The sequence below is a fragment of the Peromyscus californicus genome, unplaced genomic scaffold (assembly GCF_007827085.1).
Source record: "Peromyscus californicus insignis strain IS unplaced genomic scaffold, ASM782708v3 Scaffold_21__1_contigs__length_65335640, whole genome shotgun sequence".
Classification (NCBI taxonomy): Eukaryota; Metazoa; Chordata; class Mammalia; order Rodentia; family Cricetidae; genus Peromyscus; species Peromyscus californicus.
The window spans coordinates 26,044,703-26,067,597 of record NW_026294514.1 but is presented as its reverse complement, the minus strand read 5'-3'; the positions used below and the strand labels follow the sequence as shown (position 1 = coordinate 26,067,597).

The 22,895-nt window shown below is 47.8% G+C and overlaps 1 pseudogene; it reads left to right on the top strand.

Moving 5' to 3' along the window:
- Positions 1-20,781: 20,781 nt before the first annotated feature.
- LOC128118020 (exportin-5-like) lies at positions 20,782-22,338 on the top strand (annotated as a pseudogene).
- The last annotated feature ends 557 nt before the right edge of the window (positions 22,339-22,895 follow it).

Sequence of the window (22,895 nt, the reverse complement as noted above, 5' to 3'; positions counted from 1 at the left end):
ACCCATCTGTCCTGTGGTAGCAGCATGGGCAGAAGAGAGTTGCCCTCCCACCCACCCACCCCCATGCCCATCAATGCCTGGGGCAGATGGAAAAGCTGGCCCTGTGGTCACAAGGGAGGAGAGCCAACCCTGTTAGCACAGGCGTAGGACAGCCATCCCCAAAGTTATAAACATGAAAGAGCTGTCCCCATTTCTCACCTGGCAGACCAACCCTACAACTGTCCAGGCCCAGACAGAGGGTTATGACTTGGCCCACCCCATCTATGATCTGCTGGAGCATGTGAAGGAACCTGACCTGTAGACCCAAAGCTGCAGGATCTCCACAATACAGGGCAACAACAGGATATCCAGGAGGAGCCCTAGCGAGGGCCCAGCATGGATAGTGCAGTAGAAACCAGAGGCCTCAAACCAGACCAATGACTCTTTGCAATGAACACTTGCAAGTGAAGATATTTGGACAAAGGGTTTTACAGTGTGACTCACTGTGTCACACTGCAGCTTCCATAATGAGGTTTTTAAATTTTTTTCCCTTTTTAATTTTTTTCCTTTTTTCTCTTAAATTTTGTATTATGGGGGGGGTGTGAAAGGGTAGAGGGTGAGTGGGAAGGGATGGGGAAATGAATGGAATCAAGATACGTGATGTAAATGACATGTAGAAGAAAGAAAGAGAGAGAGAGAGACAGAGAGGGAAGGAAGGAAGGAAGGAAAGAAAGAAGGAAGGGCGTGTTTCTGTGAGAATGTATGAAAATATGTGATTCTGTGTGTCTATGTGAGCACCAGTGTGTGAGAGAGTGTATGTGTGTGAATATAAAATCATCAGGAATGAGTCTATAAGAAAATGATGTGTATGTGCATGTTTGTGTGTGTGTGTGTGTGTGTGTGTGTGTGTGTGTGTGTGTGTGTGTGTGTGTGTGTGTGTGTGAATATAAGATCATCAGGAATGAATCTATAAGAAAATGGGTGTGTGTGTGTGTGTGTGTGTGTGTGTGTGTGTGTGTGTGTGTAAAACCGTGCCCCAAACACAACCGTGAAGGGCTGCAAAACATTTGTTCAGCTAGCTTCTGCTCCCATCTCCCCATTGCCACCTTGCAGGGAGCACACAGAGACAATGAGAACTCAGGCAAGATCACAAGGACCCCTGAGTGATGGACAACCCACCCGCAGGCCTTGCAGGAAAGCACAGGCCTTCATCTCTAAGGCACTTGTTAGCTGTGGTGGGAGCTGGTATTCTTCCTGTACCACAGGATTAATTAGTGTTTTCTGAGCACTCTAAGTGCCAGACATGGTCCTTAGGAACAGAAGGGATTGCTTGCCCACAGTTTCACAGCCGGTTAGGAACAGGATCTAGATTGACCCCAGGAAGTGTACGAATACTGCTCGTATGTAAAGTATGACAAAACAGCTCACGTATGTCACTACTAGATGTATTGTCAGAAACGATTGTTTCGGAGTCCTGTCTGACCCCTCTGAGTCTAAGATCTGAGATAAAGAAGGATGTGTAAGAGGCAGGGCAGAGAGGCAGAAACAAGAAAATGAAAACCAGCTATTTGAGCAGGGGCCAGAAAGAAGAATAGATCCCAGGGCCTTGTGGGTCTCAACTGCACACTCAGCATGTGGGTCTGAATAGTACCCCACTGGGGCTGTAGCCTGGTGTAACTGACCTGGCCTGGAGGGTCAGCCTAGTACCAGGAGAGTGCCAGTTGGACCGTACACAGCAGCAGTTTGTTCCTGGCTGAGGCCAAGCAACCTGAATTTGCCGGGTCAGCAGATGTCATGGCAGGCCTGGGATTGCAGGAGCCCATGCTACAACCCACCCACCCACCCACTCGTGGCTGGAGTTGCCGGCTCCTACTTTTCCAGCAGTTGTAACAGTTGCTCTCAAAAGGAAGCCCCAGGGCCACAGACAGCAGGCCCTCTAGTGTGCTTGCCAAAATGGAGATTCCCTCTCCCATGCTGAGTCAGTCCCCTGTGATCCTGAAATCTGTATGTGTAACTTGTACCTCTGGGAGTATGGACTCTCAGGATTCCTATTACCCCAGCAGCTATGAAGGGACCAAGGGAAAAACTGAGCCAGACGGAAGCCAAGCAAAAAAAATGTGAGCTCAGGGCTAAGTCCAGCAGAGCGTGGCTTCCTGGGATCCTTCTCCTTAAAGTCAAGTCCTTTGATCACACCTTTGACCACCAATTCTCTGATCTACACAGGGGTCTTTTACAGGTAAAGTTGATGGCTTCTTTATTGGACTGAAGAATGATAGAAACCAGTTCTTTTTTTTTTTAAACTAAAGGTAGTCCCATTATGCAGAGGCCTGATGTGGAGGCTATGTGCTATGACCCCAAAGCAGCCCTGTGTCTCACAGTGGCCAAGAGCAGTTCTTGCTGCCTGGTACTGATGATAAGGGTAACAGGTTCCTGACTTTGTGTAGTTTCAACCTGGAATGAATCTTTTCTGGAAGACCAGAGCACCTGCTAGGACAAAGAACAGACATTACTTAAGCTAACACTGTGAGTGTGTGTGTGTGTGTGGGTGGGTGTGGGTGTGTTTATGTGTGTGTGTGTGTATGTGTGGTTGTGACTGTGTGACTATGAATAATTATTCAACAGCATCAGGTCTGAGTTTGATCAGAGATCAAACTCCAGTGTTGTGATGTGAATGAGAAGGAGCAACCAGCTATACCCAACTCAAGCTTCAATGGCCCTAACCATTAGCCATGGAAAATCACCTAGAAACCACGCTTGAGCAGAAGGGCTGTGGTTAATCGCGGCAATGGGACGAGCCTAGTCATGAACACTAATAGGATAAACAAGAGATACTTTTAAGTGTTCACAATTATGGTTGGGGTCCCATACCCAAGTTGTTAAAGGATAGTTTCTGGGCACCTCACCTGACCTACTGAGTCTGTGTAGGACGTGGAGAGAACTGTCAATTGATTTTTTTTTTTTAAGAAAACATTTCAGTGATTTTCTGCATACTCACATTTGGGAACCACTGCTAAGGAAATCTCTTGTCGCTTTCCCAGCCCCGGCGTCAAAGCCATCAGTTGATGCATGTGGCAGCCCTGCAAAGAATGAGCATTATCCACTGGCCACTCTTGGCTACATCCCCAGTCATCTGCTAAGAGACAGGCATCCAGTAGGCGAGGGTTCTCAGAGATACATTATTACCTCGGTGCTCTGGGAAATCCAAGGAGGAGGGCGTTCCTCTGCTTGCTGCCCGGCCCAGGATCTGCTCCTCCCGGCTTCAAGCCTGCTCACACCACCACAGTCACCAGCCAACCAGGAGGAGGCACCTGATAGGAAACAGAGGGGGAAGACAGATCCATGATGGAGGAGGAAGAGAATGGCTGAGCAAAAAGAAAGAAAGGAAGAAAGGAAGGAAGGAAGGAAGGAAGGAAGGAAGGAAGGAAGGAAGGAAGGAAGGAAGAAAGAAAGAAAGAAAGAAAGAAAGAAAGAAAGAAAGAAAGAAAGAAAGAAAGAAAGAAAGAAAGAAAGAAAGAAAGAAAAAGAAAGAAAGATTCAATGGCCAAACAGTATGGTGATGGACCCCTCTGACAGCCAAAGCTGCATCTTCAGAACAGGTCAGGAATCACAGCTCTCTTCCGAACTGAGGGAGGCATTTGAAGAAATCGCAACTTATAGCAGAGATACTCAGGCTGTCTGCAGCTTTACTAAGGGTGCATTGGTTCCACACCAGGAACAGGAAGGGAATGAAAAGACAAGAAAAGGAAGGGGAAAAGTAGCGACTTGTATTGTGAACAGTGTACTACACCAGTGAAAACTATGAATGAGCGTGGCATCATCCCATCATCGCCACGGGCAGTAAACACCTGTGAGGAGTGACCGCCATTCAGTGAGCACATCTGCACACCACCTCGGCCTTTCCTCGTGTGTGACACTGCTGTGTTCAATTATTTTCATGACAAGCATGTGTCACACATGCAACTATTTCAAAGTGTTTGTTTAATTATGAGCAGCCCTTCAGTTAATATATAAATGCATGTGGTGGGGGATTTGTTTTGTATTTCAAGTCTGGCTAGAGTGATAGCTCGCTTGGCAAAGGACTTGTCTTGCAAGCAAAAGGACCTGAGTTCAATTCCCAGAACCTACATTTTTAAAAGCCAGGTATGGTATTATGCACTTGTAATCCCAGCATTGAGGAGGTAGAGATAGTCATATCCCTGGACTTGCTGGTCCACCAGCTACTCTGCTTGGTAAGCTCCAGACCAGTTAGAAACCCTGTCTTAAAACAATTTATTTTAAGGTACGAAGTGCCTGAGAGAGGACATCCAAGGCTGTCCTCTGACCTCCATACACACACACACACACACACACACACACACACACAAATGTCTAAGCATACACAAATGCATACACACATACATGCACACACACAAAGGTCAACGGTAAGGCAAACAGCCAACAGAACTCCTAGTTGTGGCCCCAACAGGAAAGTGACCCGTCAGGTATGTGCTAGCAGGACGGTGTGCAGTTCTGAGATCTGTATAGCTTCTCCCACATTTAAGAAAGCAGGGACGATCTGAACAGGTAGGACAGGAGGTAACAGGCTTGACTTTGGTGAGAAAAGGGGAGCTGGGAAGAGTATCCCACCCTAAAGCCACACGTTGCTTGGGGGAGAAGCGGACTGAGAAACAGAATGGAGAGTGATTGCTCCCAAGACTGGAGAGGAGAGAATCTATTGTAAGGAATGAAAATAGCGGGACTGCGGTTCCTGTTTATAGCACAGGATAAATACTCCCCTTACCACATCCCAAAAAGCCAGATGTACTCCTTACAGAGGAGGCGGCTGAGACCCTAGAAGGGTTCAGTGACCCATTCAGACCACTCTGGGAAAGTGACAGTCCTAGAAGTGACTTATCATGGGCAGGTACAGGAGTAATGGGGCGAAGGCTCCCATGTGATCGACACCAGGAAAGATTGGAAAACTGGGGCTAGGGTAGAAAGTTAGCGTAGGACTGGAGCACAGCATGAGGAGAACACGGGAGGGGACACGTGGAGCACAAACCAACATCTCGGAAAATGAATCTGTGTCGGGAGATAGGCTAGGTGCTCCCTGAGACTCTGATCAAGGAGAAGAGAAAGAAAATGAATCCTCATCAGCGGGGAACAAGCAAAAATGAGACACAGACTTGGAACCAGAACACAAACTCCAGAGGCCACGCCTTAATTAGCTTCCGTTTTCGGAACTTGGAAAAGTGGAGACCCAGGAAGTTCATTGAGTTCTTCCTTTCCCCTTCCTGTTTGTGGCTGACACTCACCACGAATCATCTACAAAATAATGTACCACCCATCTTCCTCTCTGTTGTGGCCATATGCTAATATCCACCTCCAGGGGCACGACTCTTTCACCATTCCCATTTTAAGTGATGAGGAAACTGCCTGGGGCCCCACATCTCCTCAGTGGCCATGCACGGTCTTGAACTCAGATCTCTAATTGTCAATACTTCTGGTTTTGTTGTTTTTCTCCATACTCTGTAGTCCATCTGAGGCAGCTGCTGAGCAGACTCAGCCAAGTTCCATGATCTCTGTCCCCAATTCTGTCAAGGCTGCCATGCCATCAGAAAGGGGACAGGCAGGGACAGTCTTAGTTGTCTGGCAGGCAGCCTGAGTACGCAGGGACTGGCACCAGCCTGAGCTAAGTCCCCCCTCCTCTGTGCCAAAGTGGCGGGGAGTGGGACACCAACAAGAACGTGTGCAAATCTCATAAGAGGTGTGAACACTGCAAACCAGGACATGATGTATCTCCACACCCAGGACCAGGGGCCAGAGCACAGGCAGAGGCAGCCACCGAGTGGAATGTCATCAGAGAGAGAAAAAAGGAAGTAGCTGAGTCCAGTGGTGCAAACCTATACTGCACTCAGTGGCTGAGGCAGGAGGATAGTAAGTTCAAGGCTGCCTGGACAGTAGAGAGAGTTGAAAGCCAGTCTGGGCAACTTGGTGGCTTGGCAATTTGTGAGGATATCTTATCTTGATTTTTTTTTTTCCTAAAGAAAAAAGGGCTGAAAATTCAGCTCAGTGGTGTAGCTGAAGTTTTCCAGTGTCCCACCTGGCCGGCGGTCAGGACAAATCTCTCACCTACAGTCCTGTAGCTTTTTATAAAACAATCACACAGAGGCTTACTATTAATTACAACTGCTCAGCCATTAGCTCAGGCTTATTACTGACTAGCTCTTATGCTTAAATTAACCCATAAATCTTATCTATGTTTAGCCACGTGGCTTGGTACTTTTTCTCAGTTCTGCCTTCACATCTTGCTTCCTTTGTGTCTGGCTGATAACTCCCAACTCAGCCTTCCTCTTCCCAGAATTTTCCTCATTTGCTTATCCCACCTATACTTACTACCTGGCTACTGGCCAATCAGTGTTTTATTAAACCAGTGTACAAAGACATTATCCCACAGCACAGTGGTACTCAGTTAAGTGCTTGCTTAACATGTTTGAGGCCCCAGGTTCGATTTCCAGTACCAGAAGGAGGAAGGGAAGGATGGAGAGACTTAGAAGGACCAGAATATGGGGTTCAGAGTGGGGTCCCCACATGGTGTGTTTCAGGGTGTGGGAGAACCTGTGGTGTGAGCCCATCTGGAAGAATCAGCAGCCAGGCTGGGCGAGTTGTGTCCTGGCCTCTTGGGGTAGACAGGGGATGAAGGAAATCCTGACCCTGCCTCGTAGGTCCATGGAAACCCAGCTGGGAAGAGAGACATCTGATATCCTTGGAGGGGAGGCCCAGGGCAGAAGTAAGGGGCAAAGCCCTGGGAGCAGAAAAGTGGGTGGGCCACAGGATGTAGACCCCAGCCTGACCCAGAGCCTCACCATGTGTTTCTTCTGGTTTCGGTGCTGACCGAGGCCAAGGGTTGAGGAGAAGCGGTCTAAGGAAACGCATAGAACTCTTCTTACCTCCCTTGATCTTTATGAAGCAACCCACTGAGAACGGAAGATCAGTGGGCACACACGCAGGTTTACTGGATGGCTCTCCAAATCTGCTGCCATGAGCAGTGGCCGGCACCTGGCTTCATTTTTTTTTTTTTTTTGCTGTTGTTGTTGTTCCCACTCCCATCCACTGGCTTGAGAAATTTATGGGCTCAGCTGCCCCACCCCCAACCCCAGATGGGCGCCAACACAGGTCATGCAATCTTTAGAGGCTAAAGCCTCCTATCTCCGCAGCTGTCAGGAAGCTTCTGCAAGCACCGGCTCTAGTTACAGGGCATGAGCCGTGCAGAGGCAGCTGTCCCGGGCGGCCTGTCCCACGCTGTGGGCTCTTCTGACTTAGGGAAGGTGTGTGTGGGGGGTGGGGTCTGAGAGATGGAAATATTTGTTCTTTCTCGCGCGCGCGCGCGCTTTCCCCTTTCTTGGCCTCTCCTTCTCTTGTTCCCCACTAATTTCAATTTTCTTACTGCAGACTTCTTTTCCCAGGCTCGTCATGTGTATCGTGACCTCAGCCTAGGCTGGGGTACACGTGAGCAGACCATCTTACAAGTCTTTCAGGTCACAATTGTGTCGTGTTGGCCAGAGGCCATCAGTCTTCCATGTGCGTGCATACAGTCCTTTTTGTTTGAGCAACAGAATACTCGTGTGTACCTGTCTTCCTTCCAATGCTAACCAGCGGGATGGAAGTTTTGCGTCTTTGGGGCTGGGGGAGACCCTGTGGTACCCCAGGCAGTGTTCCTGTATCCTTCAGGTTCAGGAATGAGCTGTGTGATGGGGTAAGCATGCACAGTGGGGCGGGGGTACCCACGATTAATTTTGCAGCCCAACAGAAGGGACCTGTCTCAATCTGGAAGGGAAAACAGAACTCCAGGGCTGGACGTCTACCAAACAACCTTCCTGCATCTTTGAAAGCAAAGGGAGGGCTGGTGCATCTGGGATTCTTCAGCCTGGTGGCTGAGGACTTCAGAGAGTCGATGGCATTAGGCACAGGCAGCCAGGTCTTTGAATTCTGAAGCAGTGTGTAGATTTCAAAAAGAGGAATCAAATAGTCAGAGAGAAATATGCAGAAAGATCAGCTTGTCCCAGCCTCAGCACCACCTCCATTGTCCTGACTGACAGGCTTGTGGGGTTTTGTCTGCATCTCTTAGGTAGCAGTTACTTTCCATCAGTGAGAGATGAGGGATGGCAATGTGACTATTTGGTACCTATGCAAACTTGCAAATCTTCTCATCTCGACTGGTCAGTTTCCTGCCATAACATGCAGGGGTCTCTAAAGCTAACCACTCTGCAGAAGCTGTCCATCCACACCTGCCAAAAGGTTACAGTTTGTCTTATTTTGATCACTCAGAAAGGACATAGTTGATTAGGAGTGTTTCAGAACATAAGATGGAAGATACCCCAATCTCCTGGGACTATAAAGATCAGAAGGAGCTGGGCAGCAGTGGTGCATGCCTTTAATTCCAGCACTTGGGAGTTAGAGCCAGAAGGATCTCTGTGAATTCGAGGCCAGCCTGGTCTATAGAGCGGGAGTTCCAGGATAGGCTCCAAAACTACACAGAGAAACCCTGTCTCGAAAAACCAAACCAAACAAAACAAAATAAAACAAAATCAGAAGGAAACAGCAGAGAATAGAAACTTCCCAGGCCTGGGCCAGTGTCTAGAGCAGTGGTTCTCAGTCTTCCTAATGCTGTGTCCCTCTAATACAGTTCCTCATGTGGTGGTGACCCCCAACTATAAAATTATTTTGTTGCTACTTAGTAACTGTAATTTGCTACTGTTATGAATCATAACATAAGTATCTGATATGCAGGATATCTGATGTGTCACACACACACACACACACACACACACACACACACACACACACACACACAAACATACACGAAAGTAACAACTCACAGGTTGAGAACCACTCATCTAGAGGAAGTTCTTGGAGTCTAGCAAAGCCAGACCAGAGCAGGCAGAAATGCCATGGTTTGAGGTAGGCAGTGACCGAGACACTCTGCTTCCTGTTATTTACAAAGTTGGTTTCTGTAGGTTTGGAGTACAGTGGTGTGTGTGTGTGTGTGTGTGTGTGTGTGTGTGTGTGTGTGTGTGTGTGTGTAGGAGTATTACTATCAACATATGACAACATGGACCCAGGATGTAGGTCACAGCATCATAAAGTGTTATTGCAGAAAAAGGCTTTGGAGGACACACATTTATAGGAGCATGCCTATCTACACCACACACACACACACACCTTGGCTTAATCAATGCATGTTGAATGAAGACACCTCATTACCAATTTAAGAAATTGTTTATCTATTCACCAATCATTACATAACTATTGTATTTAGAGCTTGTACTAAAATTAGGTCAGTATACAAATCACAGGCTAGAGCAGAGAAAGTTTGATTCAGGGCTGTTTGCCATTTCATCAAAGAGCTACACTATTTTTAAAAACAATCCCGGATGATGGATTTTTTTTTCCCCTGTGCTTGGACAGCCAGGTGTATGGGCCTTGGCACAAAAACACCAGTGAGTTCCAAGCTGGGGGAAGGTGTGTGGCTAAGAGACATTCCAGCCCATCCAGCCCTCTGCACACTCCTGGAAGTCTTAAAGAAGAAACGATGTAAATGGGAAAATAAAACCCTGTCAGAGGGGTCTTTCCATGCCCCCTCTGAAACCTCACCTGTCTCTTCAGATGGCTGGAGAGTCTGCTAAGGACATAGTGGGAAAAAGCAGGTGCGGGCATGCGAGGGTGGTGCCGAGAGAATCCAGTAACTAGGTCGACTTCTTGCTCACCGCGCGCCCCCCATGACACCTTTATCACCAGGCTTAAGCCTATTACCCTCTGCCCCTCTCTTCAGCCGTTTGAGGCACTAGACTTGGGAGATTTTTTGAATTATTTATTTTACATGGGTGGTTGTTTTTCCTGCATGTATTCTATGTGTCACATTCATGACTGCTACCCTTGGAGGCCAGAGGAGGGAGTCAGAACCCCCAGAAATGGAGTTACAGACTATTGTAGTCCTCTGGGAATCAAACCTGGGTTCTCTGGAAGAGTATCTAGCACTTTTAACCACTGAGCCATCTCTCCAGACATCAGGTAATTATTTCTTATGCCAAAATGAAAATGATTTTCATTTCTACATTTCCTATTGGCCAAGCACCTGGGTGTGAGAAAAGCTGTAGCTGTGGCAGGATTTTGTCCTGAGGCTGCCATTCCCAAGGTTGAGGGCTATGGCTGCAGGAAACTGGAGAACAGAAGTAATGGGATTTGAGCTACCCCATCCAAGGAGTGGAGAATTCTCATGGTCCCAAAGGCATGTAACAGGCTTCTGGGGGTCAACCAGTTGGGAATGTCTGTGTCCCTGACTCTTGGTACGGGGTCTGTTCATCCATGTCTCAGCTAGAGTTTCCCCAAAGGAAAGAGAGGCAGGAAAGCCTCACTTGGTAGCTGGGTAGCTGGGATTATTGGGGTCCTTGACACCAGCTTCAGCTCTACCCTTACAGCCAAGCCTGAAGGTTACTGGATCAGGCTGGGCCTACTGGACTAGAGAGCTGAGTCACCCACAGGAAGAGACAGCAGGGACCGTAAATCACCCTGCATTTAAGGATGGCTTTCAAAAACCCTGGCTCTGGGCTCAGTGTCTTTATTTATATCTCTCACAGGAATATTTTTCAAACTCACGACAGTGCAGTCGGTATTGCTTTGAGCACCCTCCAAGCACCTGGTCTCTTCTATAATGAGCCTAGCAGGTGACAGGCCTTCAGATGCTTGAGCCCAGTTCTGAGCCTGCTGTGACTCAAGTCCACACGTACGCCTACTCCCTGCCAAGGCCAAATCCGTTCTCCCGCATAGAGGAAGGACAGCCACGTTCATGGCACAATGTTGCATGTAAATGCACAGTAAGCATGCAGACGCATACAACCATGAAATCGCCATATACAAGCCACTACAAAGCCTGGATTCTCCACACACTCCCGAGACGTCCTTGTTCACCGGGACATGTGAGTCAGGGCACAGAGGAAGGGCCCTCCCAGCCGTCAGATGCCCATCTCACAGCTTCAGAAGAACTTGGCTGATGACCGAAGGAAATTAGGTTTTGTACCTTGGCATCCTGGGTTCTGCTGTGGGTGTCCTTACAGTGCAGATACAGATGAATTAGACAGGCCAGGCATGGTGGTGCATGCCTTTGATCCCAGCATTCAGCAAGAGGATCTCCTTAGGTTTGAGGCCTGCCTGGCCTACATAGAGGCTTCTAGGACAGCCAGGACTCCAAAGAGAAACACTGTCTCAAAAAAAAAAAAAAAAAAAAAAAAAAAAAAAAAAAAAAAAAAAAAACGAACAAACAAACCAAAAGAACCAGGCATCAGAGGAATTGTAGCGTCTGCAGGTCAAAGAACCATTGGCCACAGCCCTCTCTCTTGAATTTCCTGAAAGAAAGAAACAAAATTTGTTGAGCAGAGGGAAGGAACAGAGTAGGCTTGTCTTTCCCCATTAATAAAATCTCATCCCTTTGACCTCTGTTTGCATGGTTTCTGTATCTTCCACTTCCCCAACCTTTCCATCTTCTTCCTGATTTATAATTAAATCATTTAGTATCATTTGATAGACTAGTAATTGTTGTTTGTTTATTTCCATTGGTTTGTTGATCATTGTTTATTCTTCTTCTAAGTCTCCCACAAGAAAAGGAGACGCCTCCTTCTATCTACTTCATTGTGGATTCCAGAGAAAACAAAGCACATCACCTGGGACCACAAAAGACAGTGGCTGCAATGAGTTTGAGTCAAAGCCACCCTTGAGGTCCTGCCCAATGACTTAATTCTGAGATGACGAACTCAGAAATGAGGGGTCCTTTTAATACATCTCTCTAGTCCAGGGCCTGTCCTCTGAGCTCTATGCCACCTCACCAAGATGATGCAGAATGGAACCCACTCAACCTACAGTTTCTTCTGAGATCTAGGTACAATAATTGCAGCAAGTTACTAAACACTCACCCTGTGCCCAGTGTTGAGCAGGCACGTGGAGTCCACAGATGAAGGATGGTGTAGTCACTGGGGTCCACCACGAAGTAAGAGGGAGAGATGGATCGTTTTCCATTAGCAACGGAATAATGGCCAGTGCTACTTACAGTTTCCTTCTTGACTGTCATAGGTCCATATCCTTCAGAAATCACAGTGGGAAAGAGAGATGTGGGGAAGGAACTCAAAAGGAAAAGACAGGAGGAGAGTGCTGCAGACTAATAAAAAGCTGGGTCAGGCCGACTGGAGATTTCTTCGCCTCCTGGTGTAGACCTCAGCACTGATGGCGCACAGTTGTGGAGCCGCTGAGAAGCTCACCCAGGAGAGCGCTTGCCTCATTAACGTGAGGACCTGAGTCTGCTCCCCAGGACCCATGCACAAAGCCAGGCACTGGGATGTGCAGTGGAGGCAGAAACGGGAGGCTCGCTGGGGCTTCCTGGACAGCCAAGCTAGCTGCATTATTGAGATTCAGGTTTAGTGACTTTGTCTCCCCCAAAAAAGAAAGTGAGGAATGATGATTGAAGAAGACATCTAAAGTTAATTTCTGACCTCCATGGATGTACACACACACACACACATACACACACACACACACACACACACACACACACACACACACACACACACACACGACATGGAGCATCTTCTCCCATCTCCTGAATCCAGGCTATTTCTGTCATTTTCTTGAGCAACAGAGTGGAATCCAAAGCAACAGTGCCTTTCACCTTCTTGGAACCCTAACCCTGTCACATGGACAGACCCAAGTTCTCCTGTAGGAAGATGAGTGAGTGTATGTGGGGTAGAATGGATAACTGGGTCCAGACTATTATTATCTAGCCAAGTGACCCACCACCCAGCCCATAAACACATAAGCCCCCGCAGCCAAGATCAGAGATGCCCTCCCCCACTCCACAGGCCTTGTTACTGGTCTTCAGACGACTGGGCAGTGATAAAGGAGTGTTGTCAACCATCTCCATCTGTGGGGGAGGTTCCTCATGCAGAACCTAATCTATACAGCATCTCTCTCCTACCAAGAGAGCCACTAGTGTTGGACCACTTGATGTCACTCAAGATATATTTCATGATATAATCTGAACTCGCCCTCACAGAATAGAGCTGAATAGCGTGGCATGCCATGGACCTCAGACATTGGCAAAGGGTGAAGCAAGTAAGAACTACCCCATGCGTGTATTAATGCCACTCCCTGGCTCTCCTCCATCTCCCCAAGACATGGGCTTGGGAAAAAAGTTACCTGATCACCGCTGCCTTTGTCCACCAATTCACTCAGGGATGGATTAATCCCTACTCAGTTTCTTCCCCACCTCCCCCATTCTCTCCCCAGTCTGCCTGCCTAGATGATGTAAGCGGTAGCCAATCTTGCAGCACAGACAGCAGCTGGCTCACTTCCGTGTCCATGAAGGGAAGGCAGACACTTTAGAGAAAGAACTGGAAAATATTACCACCCACCCCACTCAACTCTCCCTCCCCCAGCCCTCGTCTTACTCTATATTCCCAGGCTACATACACAGGAACCCCAAGAGACCAGAGCTGGGAAGTCCTGAAGGCCGAGAAAAAAGAAACTGGAACCAGAGCCCCATGGCCCCATGGGTTGAGCCACGAGACCGCTTTGGGCATGAGAACGAGTCTTAGGAGAGAAACCCAGAGCATCTGGAGGGCCGTGCCAGCACCCGCCCCTCATCCCCACACTCGGCTGCAGCAGCGGTGGCATGGCCAGCTGGTACCAACGAAATGGGCATTGGCATCAAGGGGCCAGCAGGTCAGCTTCAGTGTTGGGGAAGGGGCTGCACAGTAGATTTCCCATCACTGAGAGGCCATGGGGCACATGCCTGTAATCCAACTCACTCAGACATCAGGGCAGGAAGATTACAGGTTCAACGTCAGCTTGGATTATGCAGAGAAACCCTGCTTTAAAAAAATCACTTAAAAATTAACTTTCTCTTTAACAAAGAAATGGGTTCCGTTGTGACATACTCATACATACACATCATTACATCTTCTTACCCATTTCCCCTCTGCTCTCTCTCTCATCCCCCCAACTTTGCTGCTGCCCCCCAGTAGCCCACCCTTCTGCTTTCATGACACGTATATCCTTCTACCCTCTGCTGTTCCCCCTCTTCCCTGCAGACCCCCCTCCCTCTCGGATTTCCCTTGCTGTTTTCATTTCATTCATATGTGTATGTTTATTTATGTGTGTGTGTGTTTATTTCTTATCAGTTATTTGAAATTGTCAGATTCCCTCGTAAAACCTAGAGGAGGCAGACTCAAGCTTGTTGACTTGGATAAGTGTGGGCAGACAGAACCCAGTCGTTTGGTTGAGTTGAAGATTTTCAAAACCTTCTAATGTCTCTAGAATTTCTCCAAGCTTTTAATGCAGGCATAGGGATCTACCATTAAAGAGCCATTGCTGGCCGGGCGGTGGTGGCGCACGCCTTTAATCCCAGCACTCGGGAGGCAGAGCCAGGCGGATCTCTGTGAGTTCGAGGCCAGCCTGGGCTACCAAGTGAGTTCCAGGAGAGGCGCAAAGCTACACAGAGAAACCCTGTCTCGAAAAACAAAAAAAAAAAAGAGCCATTGCTTCTTACCTTGGAAATTTCTTTTTGAGCATGCCCCACAAAATCCCATGACCACACTGTAGATGGACCACTTGAAATCTATAAAATGTCAGACAAGCTCCTCTTAGTTCCCTCCCCTGAAAGTAAGATAAAAATGCATCCATCCATCCGTCCCAGAGCTGTGAGTTCAAGCAGAACCAAACTGTGAAATAAAGCTAATGCACACTCTTATGGGATCAGCGAGAGCTGAGCCGGAATTCTCTGTCTGAGCTGGATGTACCTTGCATGGGTGTTTGTTACCATTTTGATTTTAAGGGTCTAGGAGAAGGAAATAGGGGTATTGTAGGTCCTTGAAGAGGGTCTTGGGACCCCAGCTCCTTCTTCTCTGCCTCACTCCTCTGGGTGACAGTTTTCTCCACCATATGCTCAGGACTACAAGCCCAAAACTAACAAAGCCAAGCAACTCCTAAACTAAAACCTCTAAAACGATGAGCCAAAATAAACGTGTTTTTTTTTCTTTTTAAGATGTTTTGTTTTGGGCATTTTGTCACAGTAGTGGAAAGTAGTCCTCTGCTCAAAGATTGGACCTTGTCTACTCAATGCATACAACTTTCTAAAATTGAGAGAGAAAAAAAAGCTAAGGTGCTTGTGGCATTTGTCTGTGAAAAACAAAACAAAGGTTCTTGATCTACAGGGGACATAGGGGTGCACTCTGGGAAAGGGTATTTTGGGGTAGTCCCAGCCTGGAGACAAATTTTGAGGAAGGAATGGAAGATGGTAGCTTGGAAGGAAAATGGCTTCTAATACTCCTTATGTATCTCTACTCAACTCAGAATCAAGCCTAGAGGAAGGCTATTTTTAGAAAGGGGGAGACTTAGCTGAGTACCTCTTATTCCGTCTGCCTGGGACCCCTCCACCTACTTCTAGAAATGTACTCCTTCTCTCCTCTAGTGATACCTTCTGTAGAATACATGAAGGTATCTACAGAATGCTGGTTGTATTCTACTAGATGCTCCCAGCTAGGAAATTGTTTCCCAGGCTCCAGAATAGGCACATGAGCCAAGAGAGACCAATGCTCCCTGGAGAATTTCTAAATTCGACCCCAGAGAAAGGCGGGTCTTCCCTGCGGTAAAGATTTCAGGTTGTCACTTGGATGCCATGAGCACCGTTGGTGCCAGTCTGAGAAAGAAAGACCCATGTGTGGATGGGCAGAAAGAGCATGAGGAGCTGTGAGTTCTAGCCTTTTGTCTTTTCTGCACCCCCAATTGTCAGCACCAGTGTGTTGGCCTTTGGTTCAGTTACAGAAACTAACAATTCCCCCTTTGAGCCTCAGCTGGTTATGACAATTCTGCTGCTCGTAAGTAATCATGGACTACTATATATAACCTTTGTCCTGTTTCTCAAGAACACCCCACCAACACGGGGCGACAAGACACTAAGTAAAGCAATTAGAAAGCCATGCAGGTGTGTATGACGGTTGTGTAGCTTAGACTGTTTGTGGGACTCCTAGCAGTGGGATCAGGGCCTGACCCTAATGCTTGAGTTGGCTTTTGGGAATCTAGTCCCCCATACAGGGTTGCCTCGCCCAGCCTTAATACAGAGGGAGGAGCTTGGTCCTGCCTCAACTTGGTATGCCATGATTTGTTGACACCCATGGATTCTGAACAGAAACAGAGGAGGGCGCCAGAGGGGAGGTGGGGGAGGTGGATGGGAAGAGAAGAGGGAAGGGAAACTGAGGTTGAGATATAAAATAAATGAAAAAAGTTAATTAATAATAAAAAATGAAGAAAGACATGCAGGATTACACTACAATGAGAAGTGTGGAGCTCAGTGGTAGAGCATCTGCCTAGCATGCACAAGGTCCTGGGTTCAATCCCCAACACTCCCTTCACCAAAAAAATTAAATGAATTCATTCATGCATTTGTCCCCCCACCCCTTTATAACCTCCTTCTTCCTTCCTTCCTATTTCATTCCTTTTATTTCTGGTTTTTTTGTGGGTTTTGTTTTTGATAGATGATCTCATGCAGCCCAGGCTGGTGTTGAATCCCTGATCCTCCTGCCTCTGCCTCCTAAGTGCTAAGATTACAAGTGTGTACCACCGTGCCTGGCTATTCTTCCTTTTTTTTTTCTTTCTTTCTTTTCTGGTCACTAAATTGGCTTAAGCCATACTGATACTCACATACAGAATTTGAAAACAAAGAAAAATTAATCTTCCCTTAAAATGTTCGTTCCCTTGGTATATTTCAGGAAACATTCATTTTTCTAGAACACTTGTTGGTTCAGCCATGGAACACTTTCCAGAACACTGTAAGATCCTGGTGTCCGTCACCTGTCACCCTGAGTGCTGCAGGGACTCTGTCCCAGGCCATGCTGGCAGAGGGAAGCATACTCCCCTTCTCCAGGTCTCCCTAAGGAGCATTCCACAGCCCCCTTCTTCCCATTCTGGCCTTAAGCACATCCTTCCCCGCCCACCCGCACTCCCTTCCGGAGCACCTGTTGCTACAACAAAGAGAAGCTTGGGGTTGAAGTTTCTGGGCTTGTCCAGGTGATAAACGGGGTCCATTCAGAGGAGATAATGCCATTTGTTGGATTAGCTCTTTTCAATCATCAGGGAAAGCTCTGGGTGGGGAGAGGCATTCAGAGAGCTCCGTGGATATAAAAAGGTGATTATATTTAAATGGGAGACCTGTCAGCAGGCAAAGCCCTCGGCCAGCTGACACACAGGCAACTTCAATAGCTCCGGTGCAGCAGCAGGATGGGATTGGTGCCTCTGGACTCAGTCAGACAGCTGCCACTATCCTAAGGGAACAGCCTTTCTCTTTGCCCTGGGCACAAGGGCTTTCTCTCAAGGGTTTTGTCAACACTGCCCAAGCAAGAGCAGACCCAGCTGAGGTCCTCTTAGAAACCAGGTCTGCAGGAATTTATCACAGGCCCATCGATTTGAGAGTTGTGGACACAGCCCATGTGATGCTTCAGAACTGGGGTTCACTGGGAGCTCTGTTACTCTGGCGCAGTGGACAGGGACCACATATAGTAAAGGCGCAGGGACAGAAGTAGCCATGAGTATCAACCAATGGGCATGGCTGCATCCTAATAACACTTTATACTTATAGACGTGAAGATTTGAATTTCATGTTATCTCCATGTGCCATGAGATATTATTCTTCTCACCAATGGTTTAAAATGTAAAATATCAGGGCTGGAGGGGTGATTCGGTGGTTAAGAGCACCTGCTGTTCTTCCAGAGGATCTGAGTTCAGTTCCCAGGACCCACATCAGGCAGCTCACAACGTGTAACTCCAATTCTGATGTCCTCTTCTAGCCTCTTTGAACATCTGTACTTAAGTGTAGTCTCTCTCTCTCTCTCTCTCTCTCTCTCTCTCACACACACACACACACACACACACACACACACACACACACACACACACAAAATAAATAGATAAATAAATAAAAGGAGAGTGAATCTTAAAAAAAAATAGAAGTATAAAACCCACCCTTTCCTTCACATACTATGATGAAGAGACACTGTCTTACTTAGCTCTGTGAAGAGTCCTAAACTTACTGAACTGATTCACAACCTGCATATATACAGCACTCTAATAAACAGACATACCTGTGGCCTCCTTCAACAAACACCCCTACCCTGTGAGTTAAGTATTATGTCAGTGTCTACATGAGAAAGCTGAGGGACAACCCTGACCAACCAAGAGCACACCCTAACAGGGAAAGACTCAAGTGGGAAGACTCAGTGGGAAGACTCAGTGGGAAGACTCAGTGGGAAGACTCAGTGGGAAGACTCAGTGGGAAGACTCAGAGGGAAGACTCAGAGGGAAGACTCAGTGGGAAGACTCAGAGGGAAGACTCAGAGGGAAGACTCAGTGGGAAGACTCAGAGGGAAGACTCAGTGGGAAGACTCAGTGGGAAGACTCAGAGGGAAGACTCAGTGGGAAGACTCAGTGGGAAGACTCAATGGGAAGACTCAGTGGGAAGACTCAGTGGGAAGACTCAGAGGAAAGACTCAGTGGGAAGACTCAGTGGGAAGACTCATCAGGAAGACTCAGAGGGAAGACTCAGTGGGAAGACTCAGTGGGAAGACTCAGTGGGAAGACTCAGTGGGAAGACTCAGTGGGAAGACTCAGGGGGAAGACTCAGTGGGAAGACTCAGAGGGAAGACTCAGTGGGAAGACTCAGAGGGAAGACACAGTACAGTGACAAAATGCCAAAGAACAGCAATCTAAAGGAAGACACCTTTATTTTGGCTCCCATATTTGGAAGTGCCGGTCTGTGGTCAGCTGGCTCCATTGTGCTGGACCTGAGGCAAGATTTGAGACATCAGAATAGTGACGTAGCAGAGGAAAGCCTCTAGCCTCTTGGTGAGCACCGCCATGCCTGGCTCTTCCTTCTTGTCCTTCAGGAAGTGACACAAAGGGGCGGGGTGCCAGACCCAAGGTATCTCCTCCAAGGGTACACACGTGTCTGAGCTGCCTTTCTCACTGTGACAGGACACCTGACAGAAGTGACTTATAAGGAAGGAAGTGTGTTCCGGCTTACAGTGGAGGGGACCCCCCCCCCCCCCCCCCCCCGTCCGTCACAGCAGGGAAGGCATGGTAACAAAAACAGCTCTAGCTGACAGAACTCTGAGGCAGCCGGTAACGAGTCCTCCATCGGGAAGCCAAAGAAATGAACGCTGGTGCTCAGCTGACTTCTTCCTTTTTCCTTTTTTAATTTAGTCTGCGTCTCCAGTCCCTGGAAAGTATCACTCACATTCAGAGTGCGGTTTTATGTCTCGGTCAAACCTCTCTGGAAGGACTCTCAGAAACACACTCATCCAGAGGTGTGTCTCCTCGGTGACTCCCGACCCAGTCAGGCTGACGGTCAAGACCAACCATCACACCCAGTGCTGCCTTTGCTCCAGTCGGGCCCTGCCTCCTGGTTTCCATCACCTTGCAATAATGCCATTCAGTTATGAATTCGTTGATGGACTAACCTATTAAGTCAGTGCCCTCATGAGCCAGTCACTTCCCAGAATCCCCACTTCTGACCACTGCATTGGAGAAGCATCCTTCAACACATAAGGACTGGGGGGAAGAACATTTTACATCTCAACTCTGAGGCAGAGAGACCACATCCAGGAGATGCTTGAATTGTGCGTTTATTTCACCCACTGTTTTTAAGGACCTTGGAGGCAGTAGATGGGGACAGTCATCTGGACTAAGCAGAGAAGTGGGTGACTCAGGACTTCCTGGTCCTCCTGATTCCACATAGGAAGAAGATAGGTGCTTTTCTCATGAGATAAAGGCCCGCCCCTTCATAAGGACTCTGAAGACGGCAAGTTCAACAACGAACTATAATCCCACAGTCTCGGCCACCATGACTGTTAGCAACCTTTCCCGGAGATTCAAAGGCCAGCTTAAGACTTGTCTCAAATGCCTGACTCTAGTTCATTTCCATGGTGGAGTAGGGTCCCATCATTTTGGGGCATAGCTAAAAGCATACCTGATCCTCCAAGCACTCTTCCACCTGTGAGGTAGTTTAGTACCACCCCATTTCTTTAGGTAAATCACTAGACATAGTGTACTGGTGTGGATTCCTATCTCCACATGGAGCCATGCTGTGGTCTCACCTTGTGACAGCTGCTTCCTAACTCGTATCAGGTTTTCTCTATAAGATGGGGCAGTCGCAACAGGATGGAATTGTTCATGTGGCATCTAACAGATACAGGGTGCATATAACATCTAATGTGCTTTCTACAACCCATTAGGGATCCCAAGAATGTCTGTTCTTTCTCCTGGATCTGGAATCTTCCCCATGTCTTCCTGTCTTTGCTGCTCTGCCTAGCTAGGATGTTTTCCCTAACACTGTGCTAGAATTAAAGATGTGCTCCACCACTGTCCGGCTGGGCTCTGCTCTGTTGAGTAGGAAGGGCATCCTACCCCTCCCCACTAGCTGGGTAGTCCCCATCTTTCCAGCTCTCAATGGATGGCAGTTCCAGACAGCCTCTCTTTCCACTGTCCCCTTCTCTCCCTTCAACAGATGCTCATCAGTTCTGCCTTCAAATGGTCTTATGCTAAGCAAAAAAAGTAACCTTGTCTATATGTGAAATAAATACTTGTTGCTATTCTGGCTTGAAAGCTATCCCCGTAAAATATGCTGAGGGACTACCAGCCTGCCATGGCCCGGTACCCAGGTGTGGTCCTGCTAAGGGAACTGTGCATGCCTTGTGCTCTGGGATGATGGTGGTATTCCTGGCACTAGCCATGGCAATGGATCAAGTGACATGCTGAGAGAGGAACTGGGGAAATCAGTGACAGTCATGATGGAATCCCGCTCCACCCAGCACTACTAGCAGACAGCACTCAACCTTTGTGAAGAGTTTAAAGAAAGGTACCGATCTGTGTCCTGTGTGACTTGAGGTTGGCTGAGAAACAGATTGCCATAGTCATTTTGGCCTTTGGATCCTGGAACATGTTGCCAGGTTTCAGTGGAACAGCATGTCTCTCTGGGAGGTCTCTGAAGGCCAGCATCATGGAGCTGATCACAAGTGGAACGCTGAGTATTTTGGAAGAGGAGAACCACAGTAAAGACATTATGTGTCAGACTATGGTAGAGATGATCCAACGAGAGTGGCCACAGCACTGGCCTGACATGCTGATGGAGCTGGACACTCTCTCCAGGCCAGGGGAAACACAAAATTGGCATGCTCATCCTTTTGCACCTGGCCGAGGTTGTAGTGACCTTTCAGACACTCCTCTCAAAGAAGAAGGGGTATTCAACAAACACTATCGCAGAACATGCAAAGAGTCTTCAGTTCTCTACTCATCACACTTCAGGGAAATGTAACCAAGTACCAGCAAATGAAGACGGACACCTCTCAGGAGTGAGAGACTCAAGCAAACTCTTCCGTAAGCATCGCAACACGGAATGCCTATGGTGGCTACATCAGCCGGGTGACTGTCAATCACATTGCTGTTGAGAACTGTAAACTCCTAGATACTGTGGCTGCGTCTAACTGAACAAGAACTACAGTTGGGAACAGCTGAGTGCCTATCGCTGCCATCAACAGAAAAGGCAAGTTGCACAACCAGAAACCCTGATGATCACTTGTGGAGATGTTGCTAAGCGTTCCTTTCACTCTGCTGCACAGACTGCTGGTGGAGGAGCCTTGGTAGGAAAACACTACCTTTTCCTGAAGAGATCCCATCAGGTGCTCCATGTGCTGGGCAATCATCTGTGCACATGACTGGGCTTGGATTCTAATTCACAGATACCAGTAAGCGTTGGAAAGCACGTGGAATTTTTTTTCTCACTTTTGCAACCCACCCAAGTCAGTTTCTATGCTTTTTAACCCAGATGACTTGGGGAGCCCTCTTCAGGCATCTCCCGATCCATTACTATTAGCAATAAGACCAAAATACCTTCATACTTCTGGGACCAACTTGGTCAAGATGGACTTTCCTTCAGAGACTTCCCTAGCTACAAATATTCTGCACTTGGTTTCCATAGTGATGAGGGACTTAAATGCTTTCTTTGATTCCTCTTTAAGTCCAGCAAGGAGAAGTAATGAAGTGGATATATCGCTTGGATCCCAAGACTAGCTTCCAGATTGCTGCAGAGCGGCTCAAGTACAGCTGTCGACTTCTATCGATACTGGACCAGTGAACCGCTGTCTGCACCTGGAACCAGAGAGGGAGGCTTCGGCTCCATCTTCTCCTCTTCATTTGTGCAGTGGGAAGCTATGGATTTTTGCAAGGGAAAGTGTGGTTGACCAGATGTTTCAAACACTAGAGAGGGAAGGGGTCTGGCTAGTGGACTAGAACCACTGAGCTCTGTAGACATGTTCCTCTCTCCCCAGGACTACACAATCATTCCGTATGACTCCATCCTGCCTCAGCACCTGGGTGGGGAGAGCCCACCTTCTTCCCTGATGCTGCTAACCCCCCTCCCACCCTACTTTCTTCTCAACTCAGACATCCTCAGGGAAGCGTTTCCTTCCCCTCTCTGACTGTAAAATCAAGAGTCTCTTATAAGAACTCAGCAGAGTCTACATGGCATGTTTGACAAGTCAATGTCTGTTCCTCACCCCTCACCTCTAGGAGGTTCGAATTGTATCTAGATTTGCTCACCATTGTGTTCCCACCCCTATCCTGTTATCTCAACACACAGCAAATTCTAACAAATATTTGCTTGTTTGCAACATCTGGCTCTTCCCACACCCATCTTTGCAGCAGATAAACTGCTACCAGACTCCTAGAACTCTCTGAGGAGACGCTTTCTAGTGCCCTGGAAGGCCTTGAGTGGCTTACCCTTAGAGCCAATCTGCCATGCTGTGAGGAACTAGAGTGCATGGCAAAATACGGGGGTGGGGGTGGGG